The sequence below is a fragment of the Hylobates moloch genome, unplaced genomic scaffold, assembly GCF_009828535.3.
Source record: "Hylobates moloch isolate HMO894 unplaced genomic scaffold, HMol_V3 SCAFFOLD_15, whole genome shotgun sequence".
Lineage (NCBI taxonomy): Eukaryota > Metazoa > Chordata > Mammalia > Primates > Hylobatidae > Hylobates > Hylobates moloch.
This window is the reverse complement of record NW_026652290.1, coordinates 38,923,025-38,949,288: the sequence shown is the minus strand read 5'-3', so window position 1 is coordinate 38,949,288 and position 26,264 is coordinate 38,923,025.

The following is a 26,264-nucleotide window of genomic DNA, read 5'->3' as shown; positions in this document are numbered from 1 at the left end:
AGTGGATTTGAAATTTTCGAAACACAATGAAATGATAAATATTTGAGGGAATAGAATATCTCAGTTACCCTGATTTGATCATTACACATTCTACGCTTGTTTCAAAATACCACATGTACCCTATAAATATGTACTACTGTTATATACCCACAAATATTAAAAATAAATAAAATGTATTTAGAAGGCACATTTAAGATAATTATGTCATAAACAACAGGGAGTAAAGGAATATAAAGGGAGGTAATGTTTTTAGACATCATAAGAACTGATAAAATAAGAATACTAGAAGACTGTGATGGTTATGACATAAGTATAAATAATGTAATAACAAGAGAAATAACTTTTAAAAGCTCTACAAAAAGATACATTCAAAAATATAATAGATAAATCAAAACAAAATTCTAAAAATTGTTCAAGTAACCTGCCATGAATTAAGGAAAGGAAAATAGTAAAACATATACCAGTAAGAACAAACAGAAAATAAAGACTTTTAAAATGACAACATAACCTTTAAAATGTCAGTAACTACATTAAATATAAATGGACTGAATATGCCAATTAAAATACAGAGATTGGAAAAGTATATTTAAAAATATGATCCAACAGTATGCTGTCCATAAGAAATTTACTTGAAACGTAATTATATGATCAGGTTGAATTAAAATAATAGGAAAAAATATTACACAAATATTAATGAAAGGAAATCAACACTGTGTTAATAACATCAGATAATATTTTAGAGCAAAGAAAACTAAAGGGAAGAAGAGATAGATATATAATGATATCAGAGTCAATCCACGTAACAAGTCTAGATGGCTATGCATCAAATAACAAAATGCAAAATATTCACAACACAACTGAGAGAACTGAAAGAAAAAAATATGAAATTAAACTTACAGAATGCAACACATTCTTTTATCAATTTATAGAACAACTAGAGAGAAATAAACAAGAATATGTAAGAACTCTCCAAGACCATCAACCAACAGGATCTAATAGAAATTTGTAGAACATTTCACTTAACAACAGAAACATATACACTCTTTACAAGTGCTCAAGAGCATATAGAAACACAGACCATAAGCTGGACTGAAACCAAAAATCTCAAAAATGTCTTTAAACAATGAAACAAGACAGTGTGTATTCTCTGACTACAAAGGAATCAAACTAGAAATCAATAAAATAAAGGATATTTCCAAACACTTGGGAACTGAAAAGCACATTTCTAAATAATTGATGGGCCAATAAAGAGTCTCAATAAAAATAATTTTAAATTAAAAAGAAAGAAAATAAAAATATAAAAATACATAAAAATATAAATGTTAAAATGTATATTTAATTTTAGTATATCTTAATTTAGTATAAATGTTAAAATTTATACTAAAAATATAAACGTTAAAATTTGTAGTACACAACTAAAACAGTGATGAGAGGAAGACATATAGTATGAAATGTATACCTTTAGGAAGGAGGAGCAACTTTAACTCATTAAGCTATATTCTCTCATTAAGAACTAATAAAAAGAAGAGCAAAGTAAATCTAAAGCTAGCAGAAAAATAATGTTATAAAAATTAATGCAAAAATCCATAAAATAGACAACAGAAAAACAATGTAGAAAATAAATTAAGAGCTACTTCTTTTACAAGATTAATAAAATTGACAAACTTTTTGTAAGACTGACAAAGAAAACAAGAGAAAATATATAAATTACCAATATTAGAATGAAATAAAATATTACTACAGATCTTCAATAATGTAAAGAAAACTACAGGTCAATATCCTCATAAATATTAACACAAAAACATTTAATAAACAATTGCAGCAGTATAGAGAAATAATTATATACCATGATCATGTGGTATTTATTTCAGTGTAGCAAGTCTAATTTTAACATTTGAAAATCAATAATTATAAGCCACCCACTAACAGGCTAAAAAAGAAAAATGTATCTTGTATCAATCAATATGGAAAAATAATTTATGAAAAAAACCACTCATACATAATAAATACTCTCAGAAATATAGGAAGAGAGAGAACCTTATCAGCAACTTGATAACACTTACCAAAAAATCCTACAGCTAACATAGAACTTAGTGGTGAAATAGTGATATTTTGTGTAAATTTAATGAGATATGCACAGTTCTTATATCCTGAAAACTATACAATATTAATGAAAGAAATCAAAGATCTAAATAAAGGGAGAGGCATACTATATTCATGGATTTGAAGACTGAACATAGTAAAGATGTTAGTTCTCCAAGAATGATACATCATTTTAATACAGTTCCTTCAAGCCAAGCAGGTTATAAAATTTATGATGGAAAAGCAAATAAACTAGAATAATCAATACAATCTCAAAACAGAAGATCAAAGTGGGAGGAACTTGACTACATGACTTCAGGACTTATTACATAGCTACAATTATTGAAACTGTGTGGTATTAGCAGTGTGATAGTCAGACAGATAAAAGGAAAGGAGCAGAGAATCCAGAAATTGGCTCATACAATTATGCTCACACAGTCATACTTTTGACAAATATGACAGAGATTCCAAAATAATTCAATGAGGAAATGATAGCATTTTTAAACAAACGGTCCCGAAACAATTGAATATCCACAAGGGTAAAAAAAAAAATTAACTTATATTTTAGTCTCCTATTTTATAAAACTTTAATTCAAGATATTTTAAAGGCTTAAATGTAAAAAATAGGAGAAATGTTTTGGTACAGCATTGGAAAAAAATATTCTTTGATTTCACACCAAAAGCACAATCTACAAAAGGAAAAATTGATAAACTAGACCTCATCAAAACCAGTTTCTCTGAAAAAAAAACTCTGTAAAAAGGAATAAAAGAAAAGCTATAGATTGGAACAGCATATTTGTGAGCCACATATCTGACAAAGGACTCATATCCACACTATATTAAGAACTCTAAAAACTTACTCCAGGGTAAAAGAACAATCAGAAAAAGAACAAAGGCACAAAGACAGATTTCACATAAAAATGTTGAAGACAACTAAGTACACAAAAGATATTTACCATCATTAGTCATCAGGAAATGCAAATTAAATCCACAATGCGATATTACAATACACTTATGAGAACAACTGAAATATTCTGACAACACCTAATGCTGCCAGATGTGTGGAGAAACTGCTATTGAGTTACTGTTGAAATGCAACTCACTTAAGAACTCTGAAATATTAAGAACTAACATAGCTATTAATGTTGATATTAATGTTGCACAAATATTAAGAATCTCACAGCTAGGAGAGATGCAAGTGTGTGTGTGTGTGTGTGTGTGTATAATTTAAAATCTAATGGATGTGAGAATGCTATGAGTGATTATTCATACATTGCTAGTGGAAATGTAAAATGATGCAATCACTCTGGAAAAGAGTTTCTTACACATGTATGGGAATCTATACTTTTCTTAATAAAAATGTTAATTAGGAAATATCAGTTTTTAGTGTTTAGTAATATATACTGGTGCACAACAACTGGTCAATAGTTGTTGACATGCCAGTCAGTTAAAATTTCTCCTGGGATCACTAATAACTGTCCACTGATAATTATTTTTTAAATTTACTTAAATTTACTTCCTAATTCACTTTGTGCCTGCATATATCATAGCTAGGAGAGATGCAAGTGTGTGTGTGTGTGTGTGTGTGTGTGTGTGTGTGTGTGTGTAATTTTAAATCTGATGGATGTCAGAATGCTATGTGGCCATTCGTCTCATACTTTCACAAAAGGAATTAAAATGTTTTGGGATTTTGGAGTCTATTTCCCTTTGTAGAGTACCCTTATTAGTATTACTAAAGCTATTATTATTATTATTATTATTATTATTTGATGTCCATTACTTTGTAGGTAAGGTATAAATTATTGAAATCATTTGGTTAAAAAAGCCACATCACTGGTGGATAATAATGTGTTTCAGACTCTAAAGGCAATCCCAAATAATGAATTCCAATAATTAGCCTTCTTAAATTTTAGATTTGTTTTTATTTCTGTATGAAAGCTATATCAAAATAAATATGAAGAATCTCACCAAAGAAAAAGAAGATGTAACTAACAGGCATTGGATATGTACTGAAGCACCAGGTGGTATAGGCTCAGCACACCAGTCTTCAGTATACTCCACACCAGTGTTCAGTAGTAATGAGGACGTTACTATTCCCACTTCACAATAAGGAAATTGAGTTTCAGTGAAACTGAATTTTTATTTTAGGGAAAATGCTAAAATGAAAAAGCTAGTATTCCAAAATCCACACTCTTTCAGTATATGAAACTCCCTCTCAAATGGTGGGGAAAAAAATCACCAGGATGTTTAAATTATGGTATGTTTACTTTTAAAAATGGATAAAATTTTTTTGCCTTAAGTATACACACAGAAGAAATATTTAGAAAACTAAAACTGTGTCTGGTGTCATTTAATCCAATCTAATGATCTCATCTACTAAAAATATATTGGTACTTTCCCTATTCATTCACAAGCAACATCCCTTGAAATATTATCTGACATAGATGTCTTTTTTCTAGATTTTTCTCAATAGTGACTTTATTTTGTGGATATTGCTGGAAATAATCCTCCAGTCATTCTTCTGGCCCCCTAAAATGATTGGTTCCAGCATGTCACTAGTGATTTATGGCTACCCACTACTTGGTTTCATCAAGGTGGTAGAATATATATTTGCCCTCAGGAAATGAAAAGGAAACATAAATAAAAATTGCATGGTTGATTGGCCTGTTTCTGGTGAGGTAGGCCACAGTTAGAAGAAATCACTTTTTTCCCTCTCTTTTTCTAGCTTTCTCTATCACTAAAATAGATGGAATTTTTGTCTAGATGCCTTCCTTCCCTCACTTTTAGAATATAATTAAGTGTTAAATTATGTGATGTGAACTCAAAGTACTGAAGCACCACCGGTGGAAAAAAAGTTCAATTAGGTCTTGTGTAGTCAGAAAAGACCAGATTAAGAGTGTCTCACGATCAGGGAAAGAGGCAACCACTCCTGGCAGGAAAGTGGCTGGGTCAAATGCAAGCCATCATCCCTACATATATGGGGTGTAAGGAGATGGCTCCAGTCACAGCAGAGGCTGTGGTTGAGACGGAAAAGAATATAACGTTATAAAACACTGTAAAATGATCCACAATGTGTCAGCAAAAAATGAATATGCATATTGAAATTTTTTCAAATTATTTAATGATCATTATGAATTCAGAAAAATGTGATTGTTGCTGAATATACATTGATAATAAGTTCTGAACTTTCTGTAATGCTTTAGAGTTTTAAAGGTGTTTCTTTTACATTTCTGCATTTGATGCAATCAGCAGCACTCTGCAGTACAGGAAGTAAGCATTGAACATCTTTTTACAGGTTGTAAAATTCAGTCTCAGAAAGGTAAAGATCTTGTTTACTTCGTTCCAGGGAGAGTTGCCAACTGCTAGCTTATTTCCTTCCTCATGATTCTGTGTGGTGGATAAATTCAGACTATATGCCTTCACCCCTTCATCTATCTCCACATTCCCATCATGGCAAAAGTCCACCATATTGCAAATGAAGTAAACATCTTATTCACTTCTCCTTCAACAAACTTCTTGTCTCCTTCAGGGAGGCCAAATGGAAAGAAGATAATGGGGAACAAATCTGTTGAGCAGCTATGATTTTCCTCTAGCTTTAAATCACCATAAAATTTGTATATAAAATATTAAGTATAAAGCACATTTCTTTGACACATACATAAATGCATGAATTCACATACACGTGTACAATGAAATAACACTAAAATTGGTCAAATAACTTCTGCAGGTATATACAGCCAGGTAATGGAAGAGAAATGGTGGTGGACTCAAATATGCTATATTTTCCAAGTAGTTCTTCACAAAAGTATTTGTACACAGCTTTTTTATATATAGGAGAATTAAGAATGAACAAAATTATTTTTATACTATTTATATAACATTGTCATAGAATCAGTATTACGAAGAATCTAAAGCCAAGAGATGCTAATGCTTACAGTCTTTTACATTATCACACATTACCTAAAACTTACGAGTTGTAGTCTTAGAATAGCACACATGTTTGCTAAAGCCTTAGATAACATTAGTCTTCCAGGTACCAGTCATTTAGTATTTGCATAAGTAGCTACTTTTCTCAGAAGATATCTAATTGAGGTCATAGAAAATCATATGAACAAATGATAGCATGATTTTTTTTAATGTTGAAATCATCAAAGAACTTACAGCATTTGTTTGAAGAAAATATGCAATGACATTAGCATGGTGCCTACCTATTGGTGGGGATTGAATACATGGGACTTCCAGCACAAGAGTTGGTGGTGGTGATGGTAATGTTGGTAATGGGTAAAGTTGTAATTAAGTTTATCCTTCAAGTAATCTATTTGCAGGAGAGTAAGTTTTGTTCTGTCCCAGAAAACCAGATGTCGGGGCAATAAAAGGGTAAGGAGACTAAAACTGACCTTTAGTTTCCAGTTATATTTTGGTTTAATTTTACGTTTCTCGTTTGTGTGTTTGTATGTTCTTGATGAAAGAAAACATTGTCAGTGTAGTTTTAGAACACCTTGTTATTATTATAACTACACAGGAATATATAGATATTGAAGACCAAAAGCAAAATTTCATGAAGCATTCCATTAAATTTGTTAATGTCCCATATGTGGAAAGACATAAATAGAGTCTTAGTAGTTATGTTTAACTATATTGACTCCCTTGGGTATCCATCCACAATAGTCACCCCGATCTGTTGCCAAATCATTAAGCTAGTTATGCAAACGTCAAGATTGTGTATAATTTGCAGATCCAAGAAGAGCATTCTTTTTTTCTCTCTTTTTTTTTCCCTTATTCCTCAGCCACCCTTCCTTCTATCTCCTCTTTATTTTCTTTTGCATTGTCTTATTTTCCTCCATTTTACAATATATGTGACTCTTCCTCTTCCTCTGGCTTTATCATTGTACAGGTCATAGTAGCCATTGATCTACCCCCAAATGCCAGAGAAGGTGAAACATACCCAGAGTGTGTAACTAGGATCTCTGTGCAAGGGCCAGATTTACAAGGCGCAGACAGAAGCCTCCCAGACATTCTACTGCTACTGTCTATCTTCTTTTTGCTTGTTGTTCTTGGACTCCTGGATTTTCTTTTAAATTATTGCTATTGCTATCTATAGTGTTAAAAAACGCTATAGTATATAATACATGCTAGCCTAGTTTGTGTAGTCATTATTTACAGCTATAGGTTTTTGAGTCACAGACCTGGATGAATTTCTGAGTTCCCCTATTTACTAGCTTTATGAACCTTGTTGAGTTACTTAAATTCTGTAAATAGCTTATAGAGTTAATTAAACTAAAAATGACATGTAACAATGGTATGTAGCCCATAGGCTTATTTTCATGGTGCTAAGTGTTGAACACTTTGTTAAGTGTAGTTGGTGGACCGAATAATAGAACTTTCCCTTCAAAGATGTCCATGTCCTAATCCCCAGAACCAGTGAATACCTTACCTCGCATAGCAAAAAAGACTTTTCCCATGTGATTCAGTTAAAAATCTTGAGATGAAGAGGTTATTCCAGATTATTCAAGTTGACCCAATGTGATCACAAGGATCCTAATAAGAGGACGGTGTAAGGGCCAAAGCCATAAATAGAGGGGAAGTGGCAAAGGGAGCAGAAGCTGGAGTGATACACTTTGCAATGGAGGAAGGGGCCACTAGCCAAGGAATATGAATGGCTTATCGAAACTGGAAAAGGCAGGGAAATAGAATGGTCTCTAGAGAGTCCACAATGAATGAAGTTCCCTAAACCCATAATTTTAGCCCATAAGACCCATTTCATACTTCTGTTCTCCAGAACAGTAAGATAATATATTTAAAGTTTTTAAGCTACTGAGTCCATAGTAATTTGTTATGGTGGCAACAGGGCACTAACATAATTCAAACTTTCAGGACTCTGGAAGGAAGACTATAAGTAGAATGGCTTTCATCGTTCTCTCCTTTCCCTTTCTATCTGTTGTTCTCCATCTAAGCCTGGTTATTTATCTCCTTAGCTACTTGCCTAAGGGAGAAATAGCGAGCAAATGTGGAATAGACTGAGGGAGAACAAAAACAATATTTCATTTAGGTAGAGAATAGATTCTACAGTTGTCTTCATCTAAAAGAAGAGAGAAGAAATTAGAGACTTGAAATCAATAAATACATCACGACAGTAATGTTTATCAAAACAAAAGCAAGATATCCTTTGTTTTATTTTGTCATTACAAGATATCTAAACCCCACTCATTCCTCAACTCAGCACAACCAGAGTTCTACCTGACCACTTCAACTGAAAAAATGTTCTTGCCAACATCTAATAAATGTCATTTCCAAATCTAAAATTACCTTCTTTCTCAACCCTAAAATGACATCAAACAAAATTGTACAAGACAAACAAGAAATAAATAACCTTGTCTCTGTCCTGTATTCACAATTTTGAAAAATTTAATTACCCTCAAATTATAAACCTTAGTATTTTCATCAACCATTTCCTCTTTTTCACCTCTCTTCAGGGTATTTTATCAGAGATATGTATCTTGAGTCTATTCCCCCCCTCATTTTCCTCATCACTTCTTGCTTTAATATTTGCATTAAATATTTCCCTGGGACTGGCAGATGGCAATCTCTGCTTCCCTCACTTTAGCAACACTGTTGTCACACTTATCCATCCAAAACACAAATTTGACTGTGTTTAAAGACGTGGATGATGAAAATGGTTGTTTAAACATGAGCAGCATAGGAAGAACAACCATGTGATAAGTAACAGGTGCTGGCAGTAAACCAGGTGGGGATGGCAGAGCAGGGAAAGTTGAGGCACAGGGATGGTGTCAATGAATGAGTTGGATACAGGAGAGAGATTATATAAGTGCATTTTGGACAAGAGAAGCAGGTTCTTCACTGTGTGAAAAGAGAGGTACATATAAGAGTAAAAACTAGAATGTATCCTAGAATGTTGAATTGCTAGAGATATCATTATTAATTCATTATTTTTTATATAAACGTATAGATTTAGATGTATAGATATACATGTGTTTATGTCTATACATGTACTTCTATCCAGTGTTAATGGGGTGACACTCCTAATACCTTACGTTAGGGGCGTCATCCTAATTAATACATAGGGGTAACACTCCTAGCACCTAGGTATTGATTTTTAAATATGATGCTACTGGCCAGGGCTCCTTGGGGAGATGACTAAATCGAGTGCTGAGGCAGAACAGGTGAAACATGAACTTGGAACATCTTACTGTGTCCCTAAGCAAAGCAGTGCCCGAAAGATGATTGTGACTTGTCAAAATCACAAGATAAAAATCCTTTTGAAAAGCCTGTTGCTGGTCAAATAGGGTGCAATTTGAATATCAAAATAAATAATGATCATAATAGGTTATAACCCTTTGATTAAATTAGGAATTGATTAGGCCATCTGGATATAAACAGATAGATATTTTAATAAGGAGATGTTTATGTGGTATCAAAATATCTCCCCACAAAATACTTACTAAATTACACTGGGAAAAGGAGTTATTCTGCACTGAAGACATCTGGGAGAAACCACCTTAATCAGGTGATAAAAGACAACATGAGTGCTATGGGAACAAATTGAAATTGGGTGCCACCTGATTGGATGCAACAAAAAGGACACTTGATCTCTTCTTCCAAAGTTGTACAACCTGGATCTAAACCTGAAGAAACATTAGACAAAGGCAAGTTGAGGACATTCTACAAAATAACTGGCCTAACGTGTGATTGTGTCAATTTCATGATAATCAAGGAAAGGGTGAGAAAATATTCCAGACTGAACAAAACTGAAAAGCAAGACAAGTGAATGCAGCATACGTTTTTGGACTCGAGCCCTTTGTTAAAAGAAACATTTTGGGGACCACTGGCAAAACTTGAATGGGGCCTACCAATTAAATACTAATATCATATCAATGTTACTTTCCTGATGTTGATGACAGTATTATAGTTAGGCAGAAGAATGTCCTTATTTATAGTGAATACGCATTAAAATATTCATTAGTAATGAGGCATCAAGTCAGCATCTTACCCTTAAAAGATTCAGAGAAAAAGAATGTTCTTTGTACTGTACTTGAAATTTTACTGTATGTTTGACATTGTTTCAAAGTAAAACCTTTTAAAAATGTTTGATGGCCTTTTAATGCCCATGGACATAATTTTGCTACATTAATATGCCATTCTCATTCTGTCCATGCCTACCACTTTCTTTATGAAATATTTTATTTATCTTTATTCATGTTGGCTGTTTGTGAACTTCTAAGATGAATATCTTTGTGTGAGGTCTCAACTTTTCCAGAGTCTTAGAGGCATAGTAACTTGATGAAATCTTAATATGTTCAGCTTGAAACAAAGTATAGATGACAAAAAAGAAAAGAATTGAAAAATCTTTCTCTGGGACAGAAACATTTTGTAGTTGTCTACTGTTTCCTGAAACCATCAGACAGTCCTACATGCCCTGTGCACCAGTTTGATGAAACACCTACCCTTTCCCTAAACATGCAATGTCCCCTGGGACTTTATGTTTTCATTCCTGCTTTTCCACGTACCTGATAGCCCTTGCTTGATGCCTCCATATTTTAATCCCCTAATAGAGAATGTCTGCCCATCTTTCAAGATCATCAATCTCTCCAAGCCATAGAAAGTTTCTTTTGAATACTCCCATCCTGCTTTGTATATAACTTTATTATAACCCTATTATGTACTAAATTATATGTTTATCAATTTCTCTTCCTGCACCAGAATGTATGTCCTGGTAGATAAACTCATAAACATCCTGGTAATCCCCAATGATACTACAGTGCCTATCACATTGTAAACATTTACTGATAGTCATTGACTGAATGAACGAGGTAAATCCTGAGAGAATTAATAAATCAAAAAAAAAGAGTGACTGAGCAGAAGTTGAATTATAGTGAAAAATTATTAACTAATTTTGTTCTTTTTTTTTTTTTGGTAAATGTGGGACCATATGGTATTCCTGTGCTTTATGAAAGACTATCTATGTTGGATTTTTGTATGTTTTTGCCATGGTATCAGTGATTTGTTGTTTGTACAAAATGTCACATATTTAAATATTGTTATTTTGTTAGTATGTGAACAAAAATAATATGTACAGGGAAGTTGGAAAGAATGAGAAAGGGGAGGCTGAAATACAAAGTGCTCGTAAAATTTGAGGAAATACAAAATCAAACCAAGATGTTCACCCATCTCTGTTTATAGTAGCAGTTAATATTCAATGACCTTTGTAACACCAGGAAGCAAAACATTCATAGTGTTGGCCTTTTGATAATTTGGGGTGAGGGGCAGGAAACTCACTAAAGATGTATGAATTTATGCTATTCATGATATCTCAAAAAATTACAAAGGATTTGCTTAGTAAAAACTTATTTGTATATACAATTGCATAATCGTTATAAAAATATGCTCAGTGTTTTTGGAAAATTTTATAACTGTCTCAAGAACACCACAAAGACAGAATTTTATTTGTTCTCAGCTTAAGTCAAACATTTTGGCTATTGTAAGTGAAATAAGGCAGGCACAAAAAGACAAATACTGTATGATCTCACTTATATATGGACTCTAAAAAAGCCGATCTCATAGAAACAGGGAGCAGAAAGGTGGCCACCAGAGGCTAGGAAGGAAGAGGTGAGGTGGAGTGGGGAAAGGGAAAATGTTGACCAAAGGGTACCAAGTTTCAGTTAGACTGGAGGACTAATTTTTAGTGAACAATTGCACTGCATGGTGACCACAGTTAATAATAATGTACCGTACTTTCAAAATTACTAAAAGAGTATTTTATTAATGTTGTCACCACAAAACAATAAGTTTGTGAAATGATGAATATGTTAATTAGCTTGATTGAATCTTTCTATGATATATACATAGGTCAAAATATCACACTGTACCCCATAAAATACACAACTGTTATTTGTCATGTAAAAATTTTAAAAACTTGAGAAAAATTTGGACAATGCTTTTGTTTAAAGTATATCTCTAACAAATAAAACTTCTACTTTTAAACATAAAATACTTTTTAAGCTCCTTTTTTAAAGGATTGAGTCTTTCTCATCTTTGCGTATCTCTTTCTAATTCAAACACTGAACTTTGTAATTTCTAGGTTTTCATTCCAGAGTGACTACATGAAAGTAAAACCACTTTTTTTTAAAACAGCACAACACTTAGCCAACAATATTTATGTGACTTCAACTATTTCTTTTAGTTTTACAGCATTCTATTATTCCAGTATTTTTATCCTATAGGCATTAAAATGCTAAAAATGGTAAACATATGTTGATGCATACATAGGATATATTGTTTACATAAAATTTCAAAATGTGTATGCGAAGACAATGATTTTAGGTTTCCCTTTCTCTCTAATCTGAACCAGGTTCTAGATATTAGTGAATTACTATTATTATTGTTTGCATTAGAAAAATGATGTGTTCCTAATCTTTTGAAGCGAGATTATTCAAGTCAAGTTTAAATGTCTCCCAAAACCACACGGTGACGTTGAAAATAGAAGCTTTATACACATGTAGACTTTTCCAATAAAGCTTTGAAAAGTCTTTAATAGTCCAGGTGCAATGGCTCAAGCTTGTAATCCCAGCACTTTGGGAGGCCGAGGTGGGCAGATCACGAGGTCAGGAGATCCGAGATCATCCTGAGATCAAACCCCATCTCTACTAAAAATAAAATTAGCCAGGTGTGTTGGAGTGGGCCTGTAGTCCCAGCTATTCAGGAGGCTGAGGCAGGAGAATCGCTTGAACCCAGGAAACAGAGGTTGCATGCAGTGAGCCAAGATCGTGCCATTGCACTCCAGCCTAACAACAGAGTGAGACGCCATCTCAAAAAAAAAAAATAAAAAGAAAAGAAAAGAAATATCTTTAATAAACATTCTCTTATTAACCCCTTTACAAGGGGTTGGTATGAATGTGGAGATGGTAAACTAATAAATCTATCAAAATAAAGAGAAAATCTATTTTATAAGAAAGTGATCTCCTTCTGATGCATCTTTCATTTGAAATTCATACTAATTACATGTCAACTTTATGAATGTTATTAATGGTGGAGAGTTATAAGAGTTTGAAATAGTTGGTCGAATCTCAGTTACTCCATAATTTGTCTGTTTTGTAGGGAATAATCATATCCAACATGACCTCCTTATAGGGTTGTTATGAAGATTAAACACATACAAACATTCTCTGTAAATTCTTACTTTAAAATATCAACAGAAACCAGTTCAGAAAAATAGAGAAATATTCTGTATAAGCTACCAGTCAATGCTTAGCAGGAATTCGGAGGATTTGTGTTTATGTTTTGGCAATCCAAAGGCTTCCTCGTATCCACGTTTGCTTTTTAAAATTATTCTTCCCACCTTAGTGGAGTGGCTTGATATCCCACCTAAAAAGCCCTTTAAGAGCTTTCCATCTTTCTTTGCACTTAAGAACAGTATATTGAAGAAGAAAGGGCTCCCCGGACACAGCTGGCCTCCCCTGGATACCCCTGGGGTTGCCTTCCACTCTGCTCACCCTCACTGTACCCTAATCCCACCCCATTCGTCTTCCTCCCGTCCTCGGAGGCTTTCCCACTGCACTACCTTTACCTGTGCGATGCCGCATTTCTCCCCTGCCTAAAGTGCTCTTCCTGTAACTTCCTCGTCACTCAAATGTAATAAATACATCCTTCCCTACATTCTTTCTCACCTTGAGTATCCCATTACATCATCCGATTATCCTTCACTCACTCTGACACCAAGCGTCAACCTATTCTCCTTTATAAGACCTCGTAGCCTGATTCTATTTGGCCCAGTGTAACACTTTTAAAAGCATAAGTCTATTTCTGGTTGTATGATTATCATTCACATATATTTTCCCCTCTGTATTGTAACCTCCATTTGAACAATGAGTTTGTTGTTCATCAGTGCATCGCCAGTTACAAGTGCCATTACCTGACACTAAATAAGTATTAGTTGAACAAATAAATTTGAGACAGAAGGGGGATACCAAAGTGAGTAACACATTTAATCATGTTTCCTGATAATCTCTCAAGCTAAAGTTGAGGACCTATTGTTTACTTCTGAAAAGGCTCAATCTACTACCAAAAAGGATAAAGAAGTGGCCACTCTTTGTATTGCTTTGGGTTAGACAACTTTGAATTAAGGTGTGACAAGAGATGATCTAGCTACTTCATTAGTTTTCCCAAATGTATGCTTTTATGATACCTGGAACATTTCCTCTCTGATATTATTTTAAAAAGTGATAGAAAAATTTCACAGTACAATTTTATTGCACAGATGGAGAAAGTGAGGAAGAATGAGTTAATTAAAATATTTTACTCTTAAAAATGAATCCAATATAGTGGCATTTACAATCAACTTCTGTTGATAAATGATAATAGAAAGAAATAACGTAGTTTATCCAAATCTATAGATACTACAAATTAATTTAGTTCCTTTTTCTTCTTTGAAATTTGGGATAGTTGTTTCAAAATTTTAGAAACTCCTATTTTGTTTTGCTAAAGAAAATATTAAAGTCAGTTTGTTTCTTGTTTGTACATCAATTACTAATAGTCTACTACTATTAGAAGGCATATTGGGTGTTAAAGAAATCCTACAATGAAAAATCCACTAAAATAACTGTCATATAATGCCTTACAGAGATACAAAATTCTTCTTGTATCAGAAAATAACAATAGAGTATGGTCTGGATTCTGAGCTTTAGGCAGATCACCCAGCTCCCTGAGCCACTGTTTCCCCACCTTTATTCCAGGATTGTATGAGCCATTGGGTTGAGGTAATAAAAACCCACCAAACCAGAATAAAATAAGGCAAAATGACTATTCTACTGCATGTGTTAGAGAGGAAATTATCATCACTCAGATTTCTCATTGATTTTACATAAAAAAGAAAAAGTCTATTGTGACAGATCATGTACATCTTTCCATATCTGATTTATTTTATTTCCCCCAAGCTTCAGCTCCACACATTCACTCAGATCTAATGCAATCCCCAAGGAACTACCTTATTTCAGTCTCTACTGAGATCAGATCAGCCCCTGCAGGACCCCTTTTGGTGAAACAGAAGATAAGTGTACTTGATTTTCCCCTAGTTATCTGCATATAGACATTTGAAAAGATTTAGTATTAGGATTCTGATTAACTTGGAGAGAAAAAATTTTACCTTATTTGTATGTTTGCATATTGTTGAAAAAACACTTGATTCTACCAATTTATTGGTAATCAATAACAATACCATTTTTTAATTTAAAAAACTTTTAAATATTCTTTAAGAAAAATCACTCTATACATTTTAAACAACAATGATAAGAATGATACCAATTTGGATAAGAGCGAGTTTCTCTTCATTTCCTTAAACATTAACTTAAACTAATTCTCAAAAAACCCTGTCCTTTAAAAAGAGAGAAAATAAGCTGTTCAGAATAGGTAAGTCATACGTGCATTTATATCTTTCCTTTACAAAGAATTCAATGAATGGCGTGGAATGGTAAATCCAAATAATTATTGGTAAGACATAGTCCACATTAGTCATTCTTCATAATACATTAAGAAACTTCAGTACATTTAGCCATGATTTATATCCAGAATTGAACCTTAATATTTCTTTTATTATAAACGAGATCAACGCACTTCTCAATAGCAAAGTTTATTTGTATGTTACATTGGATGTAGCAAAATTCTTTAACTTATATTTTAATAATTCAAAACTCAAACCCATAGTATTAATATTTTTATAGAAAAACAAGAAGGCATATGCTTTTGATTTCAGTATTATGCTCAATACATTTTCTTTCAAATAAGTTCCTGAACACATTTGGGGTTATTTGGGGTTAGAAGCTGTTGTAAGGGGATGATGGTAAGCTGATACATTTTTAAGGTGCAGTGGTGTGGCAAATGGCATCACAAGTAGCTTTATTTGTGACACCATTGTTTCTGACATCTGGGTGAGACATGTCATTAGTGTTGTTGTCATTGTTGTCGCCGTGGCTGCCGCTGTTTTTGCTGGTATTCCTGTAGATGGGCCACTGTGCTGACCATGCAATGAGTCCTATAGAAGGAAGTCCAGGATTATTTTGGGACAGCCCTTCAAGGTGCAAATGGAGTGGCCCCTGATCTTCCTTGTTCTAGCTACATGGACTTTCAATTCCATCCTGGTAGTGGCGGCCAGAGGAGGCGGGGGGAATGCCCTACTACATGTTGTTTATGATTTTGTTGCATTAGTTGGTTTCTTTTATTAAACCAGATACAAGTTGTGACATGCTGTTAATTCAATCACTAATAACTAGCTCAAATTGCAAATCTATGTCAGCAGGTTGGTGTTGATTAAGATGTAGCCGTCGCTAACATATTGTTTTAAATGCTTGATAAATTTTATTTTCTGCAATGATGACTGAGTTGGTTTATTTTCTTCCCCCTTTTCTCTCTAAGCCAAAAGAATTACACAAATGTCCCTCTGTGGGTCCTCTGAAGATCTCGGCATTCCCTGTGCTGCAAGGCGGGCTGGTAACCACTAGAGGGGAGGAGACAGCCGGATTTATTGAAGGCTTCACCACAGAAACTGATGGTGGGGAAGCTGTCAGAGGACGAGATGCCAAGCAAAAGAGTTTAAGTATATTATAAAGGTCCCCCAAAATAGAAAAAAAATAGGGTTCTTAAAGTATGCAAGAAATTTGCTTCTAATAAATTTGAAATGACTGGGAAGGTAGTTAGAATGCTAGAATGTGCTTACCTGTTAATCCGTAGTCTTAAGCATTAGCAAGATGATCTATGAAATCAGTTAACCCTTATGAAAATAAATGGCTCTCTCCTTAGACCTATAGCTAATGCACATACATGTTAGGAAGAGTAGCTATCGGGGAAGGATGAGGGAGGGAATCAAAGATGATTTGGCTGTTCAGGGTAAAGTGGAAACTCAGCGTATAGCTCATTTTCTAAAGTATTCTAACACCTGCCCCCTCTTCCCATCACCTTAAATCCCTTCATTCCATTGCTAAAAGGGGAATAGAGAAAGAGACATCACAGAGAGTAAAATATTGATATAGTAAACAAAGAGAGAGGAGGCAGAGGAGAGAAACTTTATTTAACCTTCCTGATCATTCCAAACTACAATATCCTAATATGGGTAACTTAAATAAAAAGTAGTCATTCAGGATTTCTGAGGTAGCACATATACCATGTGAGCACTATTTTTGTTGATTTTTAAAATCCAACTTGACTTTTTTAATCTTTCATTTAAAAAAATAAAATATACCTAATACTGGTATTGTTAAAGTGCTATAATGTAGAACTAGAGGTTGTTCTATGTACTCTCCTGAGTGTAATTGCACTAAGATCATTTGATTTCCATTTGGAAAGCCAGTGGCAATTACTGGAATACAATGTATCATGCATTTGCTCACTGGATATAAAACGTATATACTAATTCGCAATAAAATGTAACAGCTGTCAGTGCATTTTCTGCTCTGTTACTTCAATAAATTGGAACTCTGACTAGAAAATGGGAATATTGCATTTTTACACACTCTGTAATGTGTTTGCTTTTTGCAAATACAATTTATTTTTTCATGACAAAAATTGTGGTTTGTTATTACTGCTAGTGGATAAATATTCCTATATCAGAATGAATTACATATGGTATCTGTAAAGAAGTAGTAATATTTTCTGCTTTTTATTGTAGCCTGTCTCCAGTAAACAAAATACACTTAACCTACTTCTGTCACACACTGAGTGTGTGCGTCTTGTTTTTTCTTTTTTTCTTTTCTTTTTTTTTTTTCTTCATTGTAATGTGTGTGTGTGTTGGGGATAGGGAAAGAAAGTAAAAGTTTATTTTTTACCGTACATTCTCAGGTGTCTGAGTTGATCGTTAACATTTATTTCCAGATATTATCAATTTCCTTCAGAGCTTATTTTTGTTTAAGTTTCAAATATCTTTTTTCATACATTTGCTAATCAGATTTCTTTAGAATCGGAAGCAGTGTCTCTGAGTTTTATTTAAAATAAAATGCCTGCACATTTCTGTAATTTTGATACTTGAGGTCAGACTTTTCACAGATAATTAGCCTTTTACACACTGTGAAATCAACCTGCATTGGTTATTTGGCTAGACTCTTTGCTTCTGTTCTTATTTCCCAGAAGGTTAACGTGCTGAAAATCTAGCTTCAAGCTCATAGTACTGTCTCTTTGTGTTGCTAATTATCCCGTTGCATAATTATTAATATCAGGAGCAGGAAGAGGAAACAAGCACACCAAATAGTCGTGAATGCTGGTGTTCTGGCAGGAAGCAAGCCCTGCATTAATAAAATGTGCCTGTGCCAATATCACAGGAGATAGGAGCGTTCCTTGTTAAGGATCATTTATTAACTGAGATCATCTTTTAGTTCGCCTTGGGGTAATGACTAATGTCAATGGCAAATTTCACAGTTGTCTAGAGAAATGAATTAAATTTGTAATAAAAAGCCCTTCGGCTTGTTGTACATGTTCATTTATTGGAGTAGTTGAACTAGGAGAACTGTAAGGCAACCAAGAACATCGGCTTAATTTTCCTTACATATAATAGTGACCTTTAGCTCCATATTGAAAAAGTTACCTATTATGGACTGGTAAAGTAAATGAGAAGTTCCTCTAATGCAAAATAAACTAGATGACTGAGCTAAGTTAAACAGCCTTTGAGCCTATGAGATTCTTGGTAGAGAAACATTCTTTCTTTTTTTAATATGACTTTTCTATTTAAGCTTTTATAAAATTAGTTACTTGACATATAAGCAAGAGAATAAGATAATTCAAAGTGAGATTTCACGAAGAGTTACACCTACTTACATTACTACAACTTCTTTGGGTGGTTTCATTTTGTGATCTGATGCAGAGTTTTTAAAAGTGTTGTTTTAACATTCCTTAATTCTAAATATATAGCGTGTTTTTTTATTTACTTCGCATAACATGTTGTTACTGTAATTATTTATAGAAGTTTTTGTGTTGCTTTATGTAGTTAAGGAAAAGCATATTTCCCAGGAGGAAGAACAATTACACCACTGTCTCTTTTTCTGTTTTAGAAAGACTAATTCCGGATTCCTTTTCTGAGAGTGAATTGGACTTGGAAAACGATAATTACTTTTAAAACAAGCATGATGACCAAGCATGGTATTCTCATTTTATAGTAGAAAATATAGAAGCACCAGTCTTCTTATGCAATCTGTTATCTATACCATAGTGTACTTGAAACAAATTATCCTAATCAAGGCACCAGCCCAGCTAAGGATAGCAAGTGAAAAATGGACACTATTTTCAGGGAGTAAAGACAATTGCAATATTTATACAAATCAAAATGTAAAATTTTTTCGGAGAGGTAAATTCTCATCACATATTTTAAAACTTTAAGGTAATGTCTCAATATTTTCACCTTGAAATCATATTAGTGAAACATATTCACAGTCCTACAAAGCTTCATTCCCATTTACAATGGGACTGACCGTACTCAGACAAACACACACACGTGCGCTACGTGCCCTCCCACACTAGATGTGTTGCTGAAGATGAATAAAAATATCTGTGGGACTCATGGAAGATAAAAACAATAATAAAAAGACACAATCAGAAGTATGGTTAGTTTTAGTTGACCTTGTTTTTAAACACATATGAAAATGCCTGCCTGAAGCTTATGTCTTCCAAAATTACAGGCTTATGGAACTATGACAAAACGCTGATTTTTTCTCAATTTAATTAATTTTCCAATTACTTATGTTTATGTGTCCTCTTTTGAACCTAATATTCTATGTTATACCAGCCGTTGTATCATTTAGAAATGGGTGGAGTTGCCCCCAAATTATTTTGTCTCTCTGGCTTATTAGGTGTGCTCTGGGGTGTACTATATGCTTATTCATGACGTAGGAGAACCTAAGAAATATGGACATCTTTTTCTCCTTAATGCATATGCTCACAGCATTCTAATAAGGCCAGGAAAAGAGTTCCCAGTCCCCTTTTACCCACTCTCTCACCTCAGCCCTTTGCAGCACGTAACCTTATTCTCTGTGGGATTACTTGGATGAAAACCAATTAGGCAGCAGCTCGCAATATAAATGCATACAGATTACTGCAGATTGAACATTCCCCATGCCAACTCATCATAGGGTATATAATGCCCTGAATGGGATAAATATTAAAGAGCTGAGAGGAAACAGATACAAAATATTGAGAAAAGACTCTGAATGCCAAATCAGGTCTAATAAAATATATTAACTAAAAGTATGGACTTCTATCCACCCCACCTCCCACGGCCCTCCTGTTCTCTCCTCTTTGTGGAGATATGCCCACAGGCCTCCTGAAGTGTGTTCTCCTCCGCTAATCCTTCCACAATGGTCCACATGAGTTTCTGAGGGGTCGCTCATGCCCTTCATTCTATGTCTGTCAATTTCTGTCTAATAAGGCAGTCTCCCTCCCTGCTTCTTCCAGAGGGCCTCATTCTCAAGCTGGGAGGGGACAGCTGTCTCAAAGGCCTGGACAGCTCTAAGAATTACTGAATGGGCAAATCAGTATTTAGCGACCATGCTTTTCAGCATGCTTATTGGAATAAGTGCAGTAAAAAAACAGGCAAGGGAGGGAAATGTATAAAGATCCTCCAGTTAGGACTTTTGGGACGTGGTTTGGAAGGCCAACTTGGAGTCCCAGAGAAACTGCAACCAAAGTTAATGATTAATGTAACACTTTTGAATGATAGAGTGATGGCGATCAGCTTGGAAGCTTTTTTTTTTTTTTTCGGTAACCAGAAGGAGCAAAGGGGTTTCTCTCTTTCTCTCCACATCTCTCTCAATGTAATTGTCTTTAGATGCTCTCTCTCTCTTTCCACTTCCATTAATTAGAATATATTGATAGCATGCAAGCTAAACACATTAAAATATTAAGGTTATACCAATACTTTTTGGTTACATATTCAGACCTTTTGTTTCCTTCCTTAGATCTGTCTCCCTAATGATATTGCATATGCTAACTTCTTACTCAGATAGAAAGAAACATTCCCAGACTTCATGTGGACTATTTGATTCCTGGGCATAAAGTTCCTATTAAAGTGGACACAAGTTTCATGATCTTAGGTACAGAGTGAAATGAGTCCTTGTGCATAATTAATCATCATAATTATTCACTCAGTTCTTTCCACTGGCCCTTTGTGAGAAGTCCAGCGAGTCATAAATCCAAGAGTATGGGGAGTTTATTCAAAAGTGATTGAAAGGGTCTGCAGGCTTTGGCCAAAGACTGGTGTGGCCCCTTTGAACTTCCACCTTTGTCTTCTCCATTTCTCAGTTTCCACCTATGGCTTCACTTGGCAGGTCACAAGCTAAAATGCTTTTCACGGGATCAAAATCTGTGACCATTGCAAATTAGAATACTGGAAGGAAGAGGCAAATATACTATTTTTTCCATACACTATAGTCTTAAAATGACATTTCTAACTGTTTCAAATAGCTAAGTGGGAAGATGTTACCTGAAAACAGAATTGTTCTCATGAAGTTGTATCTCAGGAGAATAGAGCTTTATGACTGATGATACAAAGAAAATTCTGGGGTTAGAGACACAAAATATATGTTTTTCATACTCTTTTCTTTCACTACATACTCTTTTTTTTTTTCCCTATTAGCATCACTCCTTTGACCACTGCTGGGAAGATCCACTGGGAAGGATCTGAACTCTAGAATCAAACTTTCTGGAATAATGTCTCTAACTCTATCACTAACTCTCCACGTGAACTCGAGCAATTTACTAAACTTCTCTGTGCCTTAGTGTCTCTTTCATAAAAGATGGAAATAAAAGTAGTTGCGGCCGGATGTTGTGGCTCACGCCTGTAATCCTAACACTTTGGGAGGCTTAGGCCGGTGGATCACAAGGTCCAGAGATCGAGACCATCCTGGTCTACATGGTGAAACCCCATCTCTACTGAAAATACAAAGATTAGCTGGGCATGGTGGCACATGCCTGTAGTCTCAGCTACTTGGGAGGTTGAGGCAGGAGAATCACTTGAACCTGGGAGGTGGAGGCTGCAGTGAGCAGAGATAGCACCACTGTACTCCAGCCTGGCGACAGAGCAAGACTCTGTCTCAAAAAAAATTAAGAAATAAATAAAAATAAATTAAAAAATAAAAAAGTAGTTTCTAATATATCAAGACTAAAGAAAAAGGGGCTCCGGGCAGTGCTAGGCACAAGATAAGTATGTGATAAATGTCAAGTCTTCTTGTTGTTTTTGCTGACAAAGATAGAAGCAAGGCACAGGTGCCTACAATTGTTATTTAAAGTTTTGGGACAACCTATAGACAATGCAATAACTCAATAAAAGTAAATAAGTGTTCTACATAATAAAAGAGAAAAATAAAATTTTTTGATTATCTTTATTTAATATATATTTCCAGGAGTCCTTAAGTAAATCAAGTAGAAACTATACAATCAGTTAATATTTTTACTGAGATGAAGTTGACACTAAATACACAAAATCAAAAAACTGATTTATAGAACTAGCAATAAAAACATATAGTTTTGGGGAAGGGAAAATCACATTCATTCAGAAGCACATTTAATAACAAATAATTAAGTCTTATAGGAAGAACACTAAAAATATTGTCAGGACATCAAGAAGTCTTGAAAACATGGAGGTGTTAATCAAAAAATCTTGTATAAAAATTGAACTTGTACAAAATTAAACATAAATACAATTATTTCTAAGTTAAATATATAAGTACAATAAAATTTCAAAAACAACAAAAATAGCGGATTATTTTAAGATTAACAAAAAAGTTTGGAAAAGTAAATTAAGATAAAAAGGCAAATAAAAGTTTGAAATAGAAGAATTATATGAGGGTTTAGCAGTATCAGCTACTAAAGTATGTTCTAAAGCTATAATAAGTTAAACAGTGTGGTAGGAGAGTAAGTAGAACAAAGATAAGTAAGTGTAAGAGAAAGTTCAGAAACATGATGAATGAATGTATTCAACTTAGTCATATTTTAAATTAACATAGACAGAGTTAATAACTACCACTGGAATAATTGATTAATTTATTTCCCATAGTAGGGTCAAAGAATATGAATAACAATTCACAAATGAAGAAGTCAAAAGGCATGCAAAATAAAGCTACAATATCTATATTTTGCCTATCCAAAAAAAAAAAAAAGTAGTAAAAGAACATTAAAACTGTTTCAGGTTGCCCGGAGTATAAGGAAGCAAGGCCTGTCATATAGTTCTGATGTAAATGTTAATTAATAAAAAGGCTTTGGTAGGGCAACTCAGCAATATGTATCAGCAATCTTAAAAATGCTTATTCTGCTTGGCAGAGTATTTCCACTTTTAATAATTTATTCTGAGAAATTTACTAGAAATTGAAACAAAATATTATTTATAAATATTCCCCTAAAATTTATGTAATAACCTAAAATTAAGAAAACTATACAAATTACCAGCAAGAAGGTATTTTTTAAAGTATGGCATACTTGTAAGTTGGCTTGCAAGTTGTAGCATTTAAACAATGTCACTGAACAGTATTTAAAACATGGAAAATTATTATAATGAATTGATACTCCTAAATATCTGTTTTTTATTATTATTATTTTTGAGAGAGAGAGAGTCTTGCTCTGTCACCAGGATAGAGTGCAGTGGCACAATCTCAGCTCACTGCAACCTCCACCTCCTGGGTTCAAGCGATTCTCCTGCCTCAGCCTCCAAAGTAGGTGAGACTACAGGCATGTGCCACCATGCCCAGCTAATTTTTGTATTTTTAGTAGAGACGGGGTTTCACCATGTTGGCCAGGATAGTCTCGATATCTTGACCTCGTGATCCACCCGCCTCAGCATCACAAAGTGCTGGGATCACAGGCATGAGCCTCCACACCCAGCCTATTATTTTGTAAGTATGTAGTTTGGTCTCAATGTTTTGTAAGCAAAAATCACAGATAGAGAAAAACTACTAGAAAACTGGAAACTGAAATATTTGGCTTTTGTATAAAATGGGATTACTGATTATTGTTGCTTTCTTCTAGTGTTTTCTGACTTTTGTTGATTTTCCACAGTAAGCACCTTTTATATTTAGGAGAAAATGTTTATAGGAGAGATTCTGTAATGTTCTGGTTTGAATGAAAGCAAGAACTATGGAGCGTGATAATCCTATCATAGTAAACCTGCTCTTCCAGATACTAATTCTTAGTAGTTTCTACAATAACAAGAGAGTTTTTGCCTTGGCATCGTCATATAGTCTGTTTCCTCTGCTAGGAACATATTTTCATATCTCCCTCCACTCTCATGGCCTCTGAGATTTTAATATCCTTTGCACCCCCATTTACATGTGAGTTCCTTAAAGAGCCTACTTTGTCCTCTTAACTAATAAAGACCCTCCCTTGGTTCATTTCCTTTATAAACTGACACTTAAATTGCACATAAGTATGTTTCCTTGTATAGCATTTGTCATTGAATAGAGACTGTAGGTTTTCTTGGAACATGGTCCCTGAAAATGTGCTCATCACCATACACCTGGTGACTCCACGTGGACTGGCATCTGGCAGTTGCTCAAAAATAGTTGTCAGCTTCAGGAATGACTAAGTTAGCTACGATACCATCGTCAGATTCTGATTGTTAATCCTCATTATTGTCATCTTGAGAATTAGAAGACTGTTTTCCTCAGGGGGTTGTTATAAAAACAAAGTGAGATGATATTTACCAAGTGCTTAGACCATGGTGGTTGCTAGGATTAAATTTGTATATTACTAATTTATTACATAATGATGATTACGATAAGGGAAAGAAGAATGTTTAGAGGTTTAGAAATAGACAATTTTAAAAGTGATTTAAAAAACTATAAATTTCAGAAATAGCTTAGAATGTCCTGCCCTATGGCAGGGTGGGTACAAGATTGGGGTGGTAATAGGCAAACTGGATTACTTTCTTGTTTTCGGAATCTTCCTACTCCGATAATGAAAACCATGGTTCCCACGATTGTTCATTCACTTGCGTAATTACTCAATTCCAGTATACATGCACAATGGCATCAGAATTGTTAACCCATATATCCATGGGTAAAACACTTTATCAACAAGAGTATAACACCCACATACAATTCCTTTTCCATTTAATCTAATAAATTTCACTCACCTTCAAAGTTACTTAGGTTAATGCCATTTTCCCCACTGCCTTCAGTCAGATTCTTTCCCACATTCATAACATAGTTAGACTATCTTGTCACTCTCTTCATACCATCCTGGAAACCACTAATCTGTTTATCATCTCTAATGTTTTGTCTCTCTCAAATGTCATGTAATATACAATATATAACATTTACAGCCTAGCTTCTTTCACTTAGCAATATGTATTTAAGATTTATCCACATCTTTTATGAATTGAAAGCTCATTTCCTTTTAATTCTAAATAACAAATATTCCATTGTATGTATGTACCACATTTTGTTTACTCATTCACCTATAGTTGAAAATACTGGTTGCTTCCAGTTTTTGGTGATTATGAATAAAGATGATATAAACATTTATGTGCAGGCTTTTGTATGGACATGTTTTCAAATCAGTTGGATACATACCTAGGAATCCAATTGCTAGATCATATGGAAAGACTATGTTTAGATTTCTAAGAAATTGCCAAACTATCTTCTGAAGTGTCTATACATTTTGTGTTTCCACCAGCAAAGAATAAGATCTCCACATCCTTGCTGTCATTTGATATTTTCAGTGTTTGGATTTTAGCGATTTTAATGTGTATTGCTATTTCATTGTTTTATTTGCAATTTTCTAAGTACCATTGATGTTGAGCATATCTCATATGTATATTTACTATCTTATATCTTTGGTAAGATGTCTGTTCAGATCTCTTACCTATTTTTAAAATTGGTTTGGTGATTTTAGATGTTGAGTCTTACATTTCCTTGTATGTTATATATACATAAAGAACATGCAAGTTCTTTATAAGATATATGTTTTGAAAATATTATTTTAGAGCTGATTGCTTGTCTTGATTCTTTTAACAGTGTCTTTCACAAAATCCAGGTTTTCAATTTTAATAAAGTAGTCAAACCAAATTTATTTTCATGAATTTTGTTTTGTGTGTTGTATGTAAAATATCACTATTAAACCCAAGGTCACATAGATTTTCTCCTATATTTTCTTCTAGAAGTTTCATAATTTTGCATTTTCCATTTAAGTATATGTTCATTTTGAAT